This window comes from Cetorhinus maximus, chromosome 7, assembly GCF_964194155.1.
Source record: "Cetorhinus maximus chromosome 7, sCetMax3.hap1.1, whole genome shotgun sequence".
NCBI classification, from domain to species: domain Eukaryota; kingdom Metazoa; phylum Chordata; class Chondrichthyes; order Lamniformes; family Cetorhinidae; genus Cetorhinus; species Cetorhinus maximus.
In genome coordinates this window covers 107,361,495-107,377,028 of record NC_135885.1, presented here as the reverse complement: position 1 = coordinate 107,377,028, position 15,534 = coordinate 107,361,495, and the positions used below count along the sequence as shown (strand labels likewise).

Here is a 15,534-nt window from a genome sequence, read left to right as displayed (position 1 = left end):
TGATTTAATTTAACAGGAGGCGGAAAAACAACTACAGAACACTGAAGAGATTTGAAAATGCAACAATGAGCTACAGGGATATCTTTCTTAGTGATAATTTAACTGTGCAGCACTTGCTATATGCCTTTATATCAATCTAGCATTCATTTCTTAACAGCATTTTTGTTTCTCATTGTTCCTAGCGCATTGACTTGTGGCCTACAGCATTTTTGCTGCAAAGGCCAAATGAGATCTGAACAGGTCAGTTTCCCATGCTATAGACTATTAACTCAAGTATGGACTCCTAGAATTGGGTTGATGAAAGGAACAAAAAAAACATTTAATTACATTTAACGCATATATCAACAATGCTTAGAAGAGCATGAAATGACACCATCAAATCTTAGCTCTCTCAAACTAAGAGCTAGGTAACTGTCATATTCTGAGATCATTCACTACCTGAGTTATTGAACCACTGCAAATATTTCTGCACAATCCAAAACAAATCAAGTGTCAAAAATAAGTGTTTTCTGGACAAATACATTGAGGAACCAACCAGGGAACAGGCCATCCTAGACTGGGCATTGTGTAATGAGAAAGGAATAATTGGCAAACTAGTTATGCGAGGCTCCGTGGGGATGAGCGACCATAATATGATAGAATTCTTCATCAAGATGGTGGGTGATGTGGTTGACTCTGAGGCTAGGGTCCTGAATCTTAATAAAGGAAACTACGATGGTATGATGCGTGAGTTGGCTATGATGTATTGGGAAACGTTACTTAAAGGGATGACGGTGGATAGGCAATGGCAAACATTCAAAGGGCGCGCGGGTGAATTTTCGGTCTTTTTCCGCATGGCAGGCAGTGACTAGTGGGGTACCGCAGGGATCGGTGCTGGGACCCCAGCTATTCACAATATATATTAATGATTTAGATGAGGGAACTAAATGCAATATCTCTAAATTTGCAGATGACACAAAGCTGGGTTGGGGGGGAGCTGTGAGGAGGATGCAGAGATGCTTCAGTGTGATTTGGACAAGCTGAGTGAGTGGGCAAATGCACGGCAGATTCAGTATAATGTGGGTAAATGTGAGGTTATCCACTTTGGTAGCAAAAACAGGAAGGCAGATTATTATCTGAAGGCTATAAATTGAGAGAGGGGAATGTGCAATGAGGCCTGGGTGTCCTCGTACACCAGTCACTGAAGATAAGCATGCAGGCGCAGCAGGCGGTATAGTGGGAATGCAGCAAAGGTTTACTAGGCTGATTCCTGGGATGGCGGGACTTGACATATGAGGAGAGATTGAGTTAGTTAGGATTATATTTGCTGGAGTTCAGAAGAATGAGGGGGGGGATCTCATAGAAACCTGTAAAATTCTAACAGGACTAGACAGGGTAGATGCAGGAAGGATGTTCCTGATAGTGGGGGAGTCCAGAACCAGGGATCACAGTCTGAGGATACAGGGTAGACCATTAAGGGCTGAGATGAGGAGAAATTTCTTCACCCAGAGAGTGGTGAACCTGTGGAATTCGCTATCACAGAAAGTAGTTGAGGCCAAAACATTGTATGTTGTCAAGAAGGAGTTAGATATAGCTCTTGGGGTGAAAGGGATCAAAGGATATGGGGAGAAAGCGGGAGCAGGCTATTGAGTTGGATGATCAGCCATGATCATAATGAATGGCGGTGCAGGCTCGAAAGGCCAAATGGCCTACCCCTGCTCCTATTTTCTATGTTTCTATAAAATCTTAAAAACCAGTTTTAATAAAAGGTAGCAAGCAATAAAATCTAAAAGCTTCTTTTTTAAAATTTTACTTTGTACTGCATTTAAATAGGATTGGACAACATTTAAATATTACACAATTTAGTATATTTTGCTTTGTAAATTTGAGAATATTAAGTCTCCTCTCCAGATTCCCAACACCATACACATATCATGTACCCAGAATAGGCAGAAAATTTGCACCCAGGCCTGGGTTAATGCTTGGAGGAGGCATCAGTTCAGTAATCACACTTATCCCCAACTATGTTTAAACTTTGGAATAGTTAGCATCAATAGTACAAGCACATGAGATTAGGACTACTGCTCACATGGAGGACAAATGACAACATGGACTGGTTAGTCCAAATGACCTGTTTCTGTTCTAATTTCATGTAATTACATATTTTGTGGCCAAGGCCACAAGTAGGCATGGAGGGGTACACTTGCACGAGTATTGCGACATTACACACATCTGCCGTGTCTCAGCCAGTAGCATTCCCACCTCTGAGTCAGAAGATTGTGTGTTCAAGAGATTTGGGCTTAAAAGAATCTTGGCTGACATCCCCATTGCAGGACTGAGGTAATGCCATCTTTCAGGTGAGACATTAAACTGTACCCTCAGGTTGGCGCAAAATATATGCTGTGGCACTATCTTGAAGAAGAGCAGGGAAGCGATTGCACCATTATACTGGCAAATATTTATCTTCTGCCAATATCACTAAAACGTTTACCTAGTCATCATCACATTGCTGTTTGTGGGAGCTTCCTGTGTACAAATTGACAGGCGCATTTCCTATTTTATAACAGTGGCTACACTTCAAAAGTACTTCTTTGGTCGTAAAGCACTTTGGGACATCCTGAGGTTGTGAAAGATGCTACATAAATGCAAGTCTTACTTTGCTGGCGCTTCAACATACCATTTTAATTTAGCAGCATTTCTGCTGCAGTTTTCTCAGTTTCTCAACCTTTTACAAATACAGAACTTAAAAGACATGAACCCAAATCTTCTGGTCTGTGGCTAGTTGGAGACCGCCGGTACCCTGAAAGATATGCACAGGACGCATCGAAAGCCCGAACAAACCACATCCTCGATACTTACGCAGGAGATTTAAACTTCTGATTGCTGATTTTACCCTGCCTGGATTGCTCTCTCATTGGTCAGAAGCATGCAGACTTGGGCTGTTTGCCCTATACTTATGGTTTTTACAAGAATCATTTATCAGCACAAATTCTGGGCTACATTACTTAAAAATGTAGGAAATGATACAGATAATATTTCTGACCAAAACAAGCTTTTAGGGACGGATTACATTCAGTTTACAATGTCTGCTCTCAATACTGTTGTTTATACTATTGAGTGAGCTATACTAAACATCTACTTTAGCTGTTGTACAAAATAATATGTTGGTTTACAAGACCAATTAGATCATGTTACATCACCAACCAGAGATCTGAAGTACATGTAAGCTTTCCTTTAAGCTCGTGGATGACTTAGTGATAATATCCTTGTTCCATAAAACATATTTCCAGCTTTTCTTACATTCTTATGCTCACAAAATGTCTGATACTAGGCGGATGCGCAAAGATACTGGTATCAACTGGTGCTAAAATGGCAGGAATAAGGCTTTCTTGAGAAATTATGCCAACTTGTGCCACATCTCAATTAAAAAATGCAAGACAGAAAACAACATTCTAAACATGGAGTCAATACCAAAATTGCAATAAAATAAACAGCAACACATTTCCAGACAATTGTCACAATAAGAATGAAAAATATTAAAAGGTACAGCACCCTGTGATTCCTAAATTTACATCCCAAATTCCATTGATTTGAGTGTCAGCCAGTTCATGTGTCACACTTTGGAACTTTAGTCTATGCTGCCATGAAGAACCTTCCTAAATATATACTTAAAGTTCCACTATTGAGCTAAATATAGCTCTTATGGAGATACATTCACAAGACAGCAAAGTTAGAAGATATAAATTACTTTTCAGATGGGGTTTCTGAACCAGCATACCAGAGACACAGGAAGATAGTTCGATTATCCAATGATCAAGGGCACTCATTTCTCCTGCATCAATTCTATTCATTTGAACTCAGTAGTAGTAGTTAGGCTTTAAGAAAAACAGTTAAGAAGAAAGCTGGGGAGAAGTGAGATCAAATAAGGTAATCTGTTGAAGTGGGATTTGTGTAGTATCTTCATAGGAACAGAGGAACATAGGAATAGCAGGTCACTTAGCCCCGAGTTTGTTCTGTCATTCGAAGAAATTATGGCTGATCTGTGACCCAAGTACTTTTACCCTTGTCCTTTTGTTTGGCTAACACAAATCTAAAAATTAACACTTGGTCTAGCATCAATTACTGTTTGCAGAAGAGAGTTCCAAACTTCTACCATTCTTTGTGTGAAGAAGTTTCTTAATTAAATCCTTGAAAGGTCTGGCTCTGTATTTCTGTCCGTTGTCCTTAGTTCTACATTCCTCAAATGGAAATAACTTTTGTCTAACCTGTCTATTCCCTTTAATATTTTGAAAACTTCGATCAGCTTTCTTAAGCTTCTGAAATCAAAGGATTGTAACCCTAATTTGTGTAATCTCTCTTCATAATTTAACCCTTGGGGTCTAGGTATTATTTTGGTAAATCTATATTCTCATGGTCAATATATCCTTCCTAAGGTGTGGTGCCAAAACTACTCTCAATATCCCAGGTGTGATCAAACCAGGACTTTGTATAGCTGTAGCACTATTTCTATTCCTTTGTATTCTACTCATGTAGATAAGTGCCTGCATTCCATTTTATATTATTACACAAGGACAAGCTAAGTATGACAGAAGTAACTGAAAACAATTGCAACCTTACCTTACCTTACCTTACTGTGGAATAAAGCAGGTTAACAATTCATATTACTGGTAACTCAGCCCAACATGAGTGAGAAGGAAGATATACATAGTGTGAAAGACATGGAAGACCGATCATGAGGGATACTATTATTAAATACCATTGCATAATTTATATTGTTGAACAGTGTGAGGGTACATCTAAGTAACAATGGAATGCGTATATATTGGTCCAGATCTGAGGTAGTAATGGCAGCAAACTATCAGCATTTACCTTCGTTACTCTTCTGAAACTGATAACTTTTAAGACTTCACAAACAAGCAGTTAAATTCAGTAATTCAAAAGTGGGTGAGTGGATCTACACTTCTCCGCAGCATTGTTGAAGACCCTGCTGACTGCGATCAGTTACCTTAGGTCATGCCGTAAACGTCAACCCCTGAAGCTTCCAAAAATCCTTCCAAAATCGGGGGTTGACATATACGGCTAGTATAAAATGTGATCCACTGGTGTTGATGTGCGTGATCACCATTTTGAAATGTGAAAGAGAAACATAACACCAGTATTCATATTAAATTAATGCAGCACAGTTTATTGAATGAATTAATTGTATAAAGATACCTTTAACCACAATCAATTGTCAAATTCATTGGTCTGAATTTTCCCGTCGGCGATTTAGGGGCGGGGCCCGCTCGCCAACGGGAAAATGACGCGGGATGACATCGGGAGGAACCCCCGGCGTCATCCCGATCCCTTTAAACTTTTAGGAAGGCGGGCGGGACAGCGAAATCAGCTGTCTGCCTGCCCTGTCAATAGCCAATTGAGGCCATTGGCAGAGTAATTATAATTAAAGACCCTCCCTGTCCAACCTTAAGGCTGGCGGGCAGGCCAGGAGCCCCAGCGGGCTTCTGATAATACGTGAAACCTCATCCACTGGCGTGATGAGGTTTCATGTCCGTTTTTAAAAACTTTAATACATTTTATGTGATATTTATTAACATGTCCCATCTCTTGTGACATTGTCACATGAGGGGGACATGTTAATAATTTTTTAATTTTTCTATTTTTAAATTTTTTGGACTGTCAGTAATCTCCCTGAGACAGCACTTTGTCTCAGGGAGCAGTACGCTCTTTCGCACGCATGCGTGAAAGAGCGCACTTTGACAGCTGGGGCTTCCCTCCCAACCCTGCACAGGAAGCGCATAGTCAAGAGAAGTCCTAGCGTACAGAGCAGTTGTCATCACCATTCCTGTATTGCAGTGAGACCTGGGCTCTGTATTAGTGGCACATAAGAGCACAAGAAAAATTCCATCAGCAATGCCTCCACCATATCCTCCGTATTCAATGGGAGGACTATCAAACAAATGCTAGCCTCCTTCTTGAAGCCAGCTCCACAAGCATTCAGTTAAACTCCTGCAAAATCAACATTGATGGACTGGACACTGTATCCAATGGCCAGAAAAGCATCTCCCTGCCAGGTCCTGTTTTCTCAACTCTCAAATGCCCAATGGTCCAGGCGAGGGCAAAGAAAATGCTTCAAAGACATTTTGAAGCTCTCCTTGAAGCAGGGAAGTATTGACATTAATGACTGGGAGAAGCTTGCTACCAATCATTCAAAATGGTGACAACTTGCTCATGTAGCTGCATCACACTCGGGAGTCACAATGTTTTAATGATGATGTACAGCGGCAGCAGAGAAGGAAAGAAAAGGAAGCAAATCCTGCACTCCAATTCCCACTACATCATGAGCATTCTGCCCCATGTGACCCATCTGAGGGTCAAGAATTGGCCTGTTCAGGTACATGAAGACCCATGATAGACACTCGTGACCGAATAGACAACATCCTCAAATCGAAGGACAGCTGACCACGAATTACGTTCTTTCAGTCATGCAGGCTAAAGCCACTGTGAATTTTGTCTTCTCATGTCCTGTCATTTTTATTAGAACTGTTTTTGAAACTTCCCACTCCTCAATTTGGCTGCTGGCATATCAAAATTCACGAACACTTCATCCATGTTGCATTTGTGACTTAATGGGTGCTCATCTTTTTGCTTCTGTCTGATGATGAACCATTAGAAACTGGCAATTTTGACATCAAGGTCTCTTGCTCGTCTCTGAGCAATCTTGGTCTCCTGTCACAACATTAGACTGTTTCATTCCATAAAATGGCTACACCAAATAGCCGTTGCTCTGCAATCTTTGTTAGACTCAGGGTTTGATTTGGCCCACTTATGTGCATATATACGCACTGCATTTCCGGTGACGATGTAAACGATCTGATGGTTTTCGAAGGCCCATTCCAATACATGCTTAAGATCAGACTAGTGGCTGGTCCCCATTCTCATGGCCCATTTGGTCTTGGGCATCTTCTTTAGGGTGGATTCCTCCTCCCATTTTTGCACCATTTTTCCTAACACCAAATTCCCTCGTTGCAGCAGTTATTTGACGAATTGGTAAATGTTACGTCTTTTAGTTTGAAAACAGCTTTGTACTTCATTAATTTCTGCTGGAGAGCCCATTTCTATTTGTTACTCGCCATGCCATGCATGGTCTGCTCTGTGTGGATGTCTTAAACGCCCTTGCATCTCCTTGGCAACACCGGCCTGTTTCACCTGTTTGATCCCTTGCACTGACTCATAAGGTGAGTAAAATAGGCATTTCTGAGCTGAAAGATTGAGGCTGACACCTAATGCAAGAATAGCATACCTTAGCAGAAAAGGGAGTTGATTTATAGGCCAGCATAGGCCTAAACGTCACTTTTGGCGCTGAAAAAAAATAGGGTAGTCTTGTATGCTGGGTCAACTTACATACGACGATCAGTGGTAGTCAAAAAGGAGGACTGTGAAATATTAAAAGTGGATATATCATCAGGCCTAGATGAAATGTACTCCAGGCTGCTGGGAAGCAAGGAAATAAATAATGGGGGCTGTGACCGTCAATTTCCAATCCTCTTCGGTTACAAAGTTTTTAATTTATTCTTTCACAGGATGTCGGGTCACTGGCTAGGCCAGCATTTATTGCCCATCACTAACTGCCCTTGAGAATGTGATGATGAACTGCTTTCTTGAACTGCTGTAGTCCATGTGGTGTAGGCACTGTTAGGAAGGGAATGTACAGTGCTGTTAGGCAATTCCAGGATTTTGATCCAGTGACAGTGAAGGAATGATGATATAGTTCCTAATCAGGAAGGGGTGTGGCTTGGAGGGGAATTTACAGGTGGTGGTGTTCCTAAGCTCTGCTGCCTTTGTACTCTAGATGGTAGAGGTCACAGTTCGGAAAGAGCCTTGCTGAGTTGCTGTGGTATGTCTTGTCTATGATACACACAGCTACCAATGTGCGTTGGTGATGGATGGAGCGAGTGTTTATGGGGCTGGATGGGGTGCCAATCAAGTGGGCTGCTTTGTCCTGATGGTGTCAAGCTTCTTCAATGTGGTTGGAGCTGCACTTATCCAGGCAAGTAGACAGTATTCCATCACACTCCTGATTTGTGCCTTGTACATGGTGGACAAGCTATGTTGGACAGACTTTGGACAGTCAGGAGGTGAGTTCCTCGCCAAAAAATTTCCAGCCCCTGACCTGCTCTTGTAGTCACAGTATTGAGATGGCCAGTCCAGCTAAATTTCTGATCCATGGTAAACTCCCAGGATTTTGATGGTGGGAGATTCAGTGATGGTAACACCATTGAGAGTCAAAAGGAGATGGTTAAATTCTCTCTTGTTGCAAATTGTCATTGCCTGGCACTTATCTGGCACGAAAGTTACTTGCCACTTATCAGCCCAAGCCTGAATGTTATCCAGTTCCTACTGCACATGGCCATGGACAATTCAGTACCTGAGGAATCATAAATGGTATTGAACACTGCAAGAGGCTCCTCCACATATGCGCTCGCTTTCTTGACAGCTGCCTTGATTTCTTCATCCTGGCTAATCCAGGTTACCACAGCTCTTTGAAACCCCCAAATTCCACAGGTGGATCTTAGGGGACAAAGGAAGAAATGGTTAACTCATCCCACTATAAGAGGCCCAGAGACATTGCAAACAAAGCTTCCTGCTCACCCAGTACACTATTGAACAGGTCATTGGGCTCACTGTGATGGCCTGCTTCACAATTCATAATGTCGCTGTCCAGAGAGCTGTGGATCTTGAGGATGGTAATGTCCTGGAAGAAGACAGTTCATTGGAGGAAGAGGAGGAGCAAGAGGTGGGAGAGGAGCAGGAAGAGGAGCTTGAGGGGCATGATATAGAATTATGCTGCTAGACGATGTGTTTGTAAAGTGTAACGGTGCTTCCTCAGTTTCTGGCTGGCCATCTTCGGCCGCTGATGGCGAGGGAGGATGACTCGTGGCGTGGAGGCGTCTGCATCCATGGGAGACACCAGAAACGATCAGGACAGCTAGCATTGGAGAGCAGAAGCTTTTGCAGTGCTGAAGCTTCCCAATGCAACAGTGTTTATCATGCTGTCGTATGGGGTGGGATGAAATGCACCTCCTTGAATGAGCGCATCACCTTCTGTAAATACCATCTCCACTGAGTGCCCTCAAGCGCCAAATTCCTCCTGATCCATGATCCTAGGTATTTCTGACGCTTAGTCCTTCATTACTACGATGATCTGCAGGTAGGATACTCTTCCACCTGTCAGGGCCCTCTCTCAGGAATTATGTGCCCTTTTCTCCTGCAAGGACAAAAGAGAGAGTGATAAGGCACTGCTGTCCTCTAGGGCCAATGGCTTCTGTTCAATACATGCATGTTTCAGTGCTGGCAGGTACTCAGCGGCACTACGGCTCAGAGCCATTCTGAGGGGTCAAGTAAGTGCTCTGGGTGCACACTTCTAGCATTGTTTGGCCTCCTCAGCTACTATGTCTGCTGGATGGTGAGTCACTATCCTGAGTGTTGAGAGTAGCATTCACCTTGCCAGAATGTGAAAGATAATTGAACCTTTCCCTGTTCTGGATCCAGGTTCTTTTCACACTACTTGTGCCACTGACAGCAGCAGCGATTTCTACCTAAGCTAGTTTGGTCTGTGTGGGTGGTCTCCTCTTGCCACCTCCCTCCTCTCCCTCAGAGCTTCTAGCATGATCTCTCGGTCAACATCCGAGAAACGAGGGATGCACTGCCCCAGGTTCCAGGCCTCTGGCTGAGACATCACTGAAATGAAAAATGCAGCCTGAAGTACACTGATTCTTCACTGTCCAATTTCAGCACTCAAACCGCAGTCACAATAATGAGTGCCATTGGGAGTTTAAATCGGGCCTGCACTTCAGTTGGCCTGCCTCCTTCACAATCCTGTGGCTACCTAATCCATCTCCATATCAATTAAAGGGGTCACCCCATGAAACATTTCTGTTTCCTCCCAAGGTCAGGCTCAGGACCTGGAAACGGCTCCAGATTCCATTTCCCACTCCTGATCCGAAAATCCAGCCCACAAAGTTCTGGGAAAGATAGGCACAGGTTTAGGAAATGACAACGTGACCAAGGATTTTGGAGAGTCAAGGGAGATTGGAGATAGTATGGTAATTTTCAAGGACAGGTGGGTCAAGGGCTGTTTTTTTTGAGGGGGTGATGACAGCTGGTTTTAAAGGCATGTCCTCAAAAGGAATGCAGGTGGATAACTGCACAGCGATCGGGAATATGCAATCTTAAAGGAACCGCGCAGTGTAACAGGCTGGCTGCACACAGCAAGAAGTTAGAAGCAGTATTGGACAACTGAACAATATATTTCTGGACCGGAGTGGATACAGTGTATCCATGACATGCTGAAGTATTGACGTTTTTACACACAGGACATTAAGTTTAGTTAGATATTCTATGACAATCAAATTAATGATCTATATAGATGATTTAGTGCATTGGATCATCCTTCTCTAACCTTTAACCAGTTATCCTTTCTAGTTTCTTGCCCACACACCACATACTAGCTCTACTTTTAGAAATGTGACCTCCCATCTCATACAATTTTTCAGCCTAGCTCGGCTGCTTCAATTTACAACATTTCAAAAGCGTCCGGACATGAGTACTCTCAGAGGCAGCCCTACAGAACAATACCCCAAAATCTTTGCAATAGGGGTCACTATAAGAATTCTTGAGGGATGGGCGAGTTGTGCTTATGTTACTGGACAAGAAATCCAGAGGTCCAGATTGATGCACTGGGGACATGGGTTCAAATCCCACCATGGCAGCTAGTGGAATTTAAATTCAAATAATTAATAAATCTGGAATTCAAAGTTAGTCTCAGTAATGGTGACCATAAAACATGAGGGGTGCAGGAGAACATGTCATGAGCATCACCAGACATACTAAAAAATGAGATACCAACCTGGTGAAGCCACAATACAGGACTACTTGCATGCTAAACACTGTAAACAGCATGCAATACAAAGAGCTAAGTGATCCCACAAACAACAGATCAGATCAAAGCCCTGCAGCTCTGCCACATCCAGATGTGAATGGTGGTGGGCAATTACACAACTAGCCAGAATAAAGGCCCAGCACATCAGTGTAAAAGTCAAGGCATTTGCAACTATCTTTAGCCTGAAGAGCCAAGTGGATGATCAATCTTGGCCTTCTCCTGGAAGTCCCCACGATCAGAAATGCCAGTCTTCCGCCAATTCGATTCACTCCACCTGATATCAAGAAACAGCTGAAGGCACTGGATACAGCACAGGCTATCAATCTGGACAATATTCTGGCCATAGTACTGAAGGCTTGTGCTCCAAAACTGGCCGCTCCTCTAGCCAAGCTGTTCCAGTACAGTTACAACACTGGCATCTGTCCAACATTATGGAAAATTGCCCAGCTATAGAATGGAGGAAAGTATCTGTGTCAAGCTAAAGGTCTTTCTCGGTACTTGGAAAATTCAAAGCCTCAAACACCCTCAAAGCTCACATATCATTTGTCTAAATAAGTTAGCTGGGTTGACCTTGTGCAGAGTTTGAAGCACCCTTGACTTTTCCAAAAATACTGAAATAATGCAAAAGAAAATAAATATATGTCACTCCAGTCAGATCATTGAGAATGATCAATGACACTATACCAATCCTGAAACCAAACACCTGCCCAAGCCAGGTTATGAGCAGGAGACAATGGAGGTAGAACTAATGAATGTAGGCTACTCAACTTGATGAAAATAAAATACTGCAGATGCTGGAAATCTGACATAAAAACAGAAAATGCTAGAAAAGCTCAGCAGGTCTGGCAGCATCTGGAGAGAGAGAAACAGATTTAATATTTTGAGTCCCTATGACTTCTTCAGAGCTAAAAAGAGTAGAAATGTGGTGGATTTTATATTGTTTAAGAGGGAGTGGAGCAGGTGAAGCAAGATAGAAGGTTAGGGATAGGTGGGAGCTAAGGAGAGATTGACAAAGATGTCATGGACACAAGACAAAGGGAGTGTTAATGGTAGTGGTAAGGACTAAAGAAGGTGCTGATAGTGGCAGAACGTGTTGATAGCAGAACAAAGGTGAGCATTCTGTGAAAGCACAACATAGAAACAAGTGACAGATAGCCTTGTGGGGGTGGGGGAGAGGTGGGGGGTAGTAGTGGCTAGGAGAAAGAATTTTAAAAATATATGAATAAATAAATAAAAATAATAAATAAAACTTAAAAATGAAAATAAATAAGAATAAAAACTAAAAATAAAATAAAAAATTGGATTGAAAAAACACTAGAGATGGAGGCGAGTTCACAGTCTGAAGTTGTTGAACTCAATATTAAGTTTGGAAGGCTGTAAAGTGCCTAATCGGAAGATGAGGTGCTGTTCCTCCACTTTGCGTTGGGCTTCGCTGGAGCATTGCAGCAGGCCAAAGGCGGACATGTGGGCACGAGAGCAGGATGGTATGTTGAAATGGCGAGTGACAGGAAGGTCTGAGTCATGCTTGCGGACTGAGAAAAGGTGTTCCGCAAAGCAGTCACCCAGTCTGTGTTTAGTCTCCCTAATGTAGAGGAGACCGCATTGGGAGCAGTGAATACAGTAGATCAAATTAAAAGAGGTGCAAGTGAAGCACTGTTTCACCTGAAAGGAGTGTTTGGGGCCTTTGATGGTGGGGTGAAAGGAAATAGTTTGAGCACTGATTTCACAAAATGTTCCTCACTTCAAATAACCTCTCAGATAATTTTACAAGGTAAAAAGGCAGACATTCAGCAGGAAAGCGATGCTTGAAAAGACTGGGGAGATGGATGGGGTGGTGGCTTTTGAAGGTAGTAAGGCAAAGTGACTTCAGGAAACAACCCTAGAGGGCAGGAGGCTAAGTACCAAACATCTGGGGGCTTATGCCAAAATTGGGAGAGCTGTCTCATAGATTAATCAAGCAACAGCCTGACACAGTCAGGCTCATGGACTCATACCTTACAGATAATGTCCCAGACACCACCATCACCATCTCTGGGTACGTTCTGTCCCACCAGCAGGACAGATCCAGCAGAGGTGGCGGCACAGTGGTATACAGTCAGTTGCCCTGGGAGTCCTCAACATTGACTCTGGATCCCATGAAGTCTCATGGCATCAGGTCAAACATGGGCAAGGAAACCTCCTGCTGATTACCACATACAGCACCCACCCTCAGCTGATGAATCAGTGCTTCTCCATGCTGAACACCACTTGGAGGAAGCACTGAGGGTGGCAAGGGTGCAGAACGTACTCAGGGTGGGGGACTTCAATATCTATCACCGACAGAGTGGCTCGGTAGCACCATTACAGAGCGAGCTGACCAAGTCCTAAAGGACATGGCTGCTAGACTGGGTCTGCGGCAGGCGGTGAGGGAACCAACAAGGGGGAAAAACATATTTGACCTCATCCTTACCAACCTGCCTGCTGCAGATGCATCTGTCCATGACAGTATCGGTAGGGGTGACCACCGAACAGATCTTGCAGAGACAAAGTCCCGTCTTCACATTGGCGATACCCTCCATCCTGTTGTGTGGCACTACCACCATGCAAAGTGGGATAGCTTACAAACAGATCTAGCAACTCAAGACTGGACAACCATGAGGCGCTGTGGGCCAACAGCAGCAGCAGAACTGCACTCAACCACAACGGGTAACCGCATGGCCCAGCATATACCCTACTCTTCAGTGAACCAGGGTTGATCCCCTGGCTTGGTGGTAATGGTACAGTGCAGGAGGGCATGCCAGGAGCAGCACCAGGTATACCTAAAAATGAGGTGTCAGCCTGGTGAAGCTACAATGTAGGACTACTCGAGTGCCAAATAGCATATGCAGCCAGTAATATACAAAGCTATACGATTCCACAACCAACTGATCAGACCGTAGCTCTGCAGTCCCTGCCACATCCTAATGGTGGTGGACAATTAAATACATATCCTGATCCTCAATGATGGGTGAGCCTAGCACATCAGTGCAAAAGATAAGGCTGAATCATTTGCAACTATCTTCAGCCAGAAGTGCTGAATGGATGGTCCATCTTGGCCTCCTCCGGAGGTCCCCAGCATCACAAATGCCAGTCTTCGGCCAATTTGTTTTATTCCACAGGATATCAAGAAACGGCTGAAGACACTGGATACTGCAAAGGCTATGGGCCCCGACAATATTCTGGCAATAGTACTGAAGATTTGTGCCCCAGAACTTGCTACGTCCCTAGCCAAGCTGTTCCAGTACAGCTACAACATTGGCATCTACCAGGCTATGTGGAAAATTACCCAGATATGTCCTATACACAAAAAGGAGGACAAATTCAACTCAGCCGATTACCACCCCATCAGACTACTCTTGATCATCAGTGAAGTAATAGAAGGGATCATCAAAAATGCTTTCAAGCGGCACTTGCTTAGCAGTAACCTGCTCACTGATGCTCAGTTTGAGTTCTGCCAGGGTCACTCAGCTCCTGGTCTCATTACAGCCATGGTTCAAACATGGACAAAAGAGCTGAACTGTAGATGTGAGGTGAGGGTGACTGCCCTAGCATTTGACCAAGTGTGGCGTCAAGGAGCTGGTGTCAATGGGAATCAGGGGGAAAACTATCCGCTGGTTGGAGTCATGCTTAGCACAAAGGAAGATGGCTGTGGTTGTTGGAGGTCAATCATATCAGTTCCTGGACATCACTGCAGGAGTTCTCCAGGGTAGTGTCTTGGGGCCCAACCACCTTCAGCTGCTTCATTAATGACCGTCTTTCCATCATAAGGTCAGAAGTGGGGATGTTCGTTGATGATTGTACAATGTTCAGCACCATTCACAACTCCTCAGATGCTGAAGCAGTCCATGTCCAAATGCAGCAAGACCTGAACAATATCCAGGCTTGGGCTGACAAGTGGTAAGTAACATCTGCGCCACACAAGTGCTGGGCAATGACCATCTCCAACAAGAGAGAATCTAACCATCGCCCCTTGATATTCAATTGCATTACTGTTGCGGAACCCCCCACTGTCAACATTCTGGGGGTTACCATTGACCAGGAAGTGAATTGGACGAGCCATATAAAAACAGTGGCTACAAGAGCCGGTCCAGAGGCTAGGAATCCTGCAGCAAGTAACTCACTTCCTGGCCGTCATCACAAGGCACAAGTCAGGAGTGTGATGGAATACTCTCCACTTGCCTGGATGACCGCAGCTCCAACAACTCAAGAAGCTTGAAACTACTCAGAACAAAGCTTGATTGGCACCCCATCCACAAATATTCACTCCCTCCACCCAGGCGCACGGTTGCAGCAGTGTGTGCCATCTACAAGATGCAGTGCAGCAATTCACCAAGACTCCTGAGACAGTACCTTCCAAGCCCACAGCCACTACCATCTAGAAGGCCCAGGGCAACAGACGCATGGGAACACCACCACCTACAAGTTCCCCTCTAAGCCACTCACCACGCTGACTTGGAAATATATCGCCGTTCCTTCACTGTCGCTGGATCAAAATCCTGGAGCTCCCTCCCTAACAGTACTGTGGATGTAAGCACACCACATGAACTGCAGCAGTTCAAGGCAGCAGCTCATCGCCACCTTCTCAAGGGCAATTAGGG

At 43.9% G+C, this 15,534-nt stretch overlaps 1 protein-coding gene across 1 annotated transcript in view; it reads right to left on the bottom strand.

The window, feature by feature from the left end:
• Positions 1–15,534, bottom strand: part of LOC144682964 (nectin-3-like) — a 303,215-nt gene that overhangs the window by 4,605 nt on the left and 283,076 nt on the right. The gene's annotated exons all lie outside the window — the stretch shown is intronic.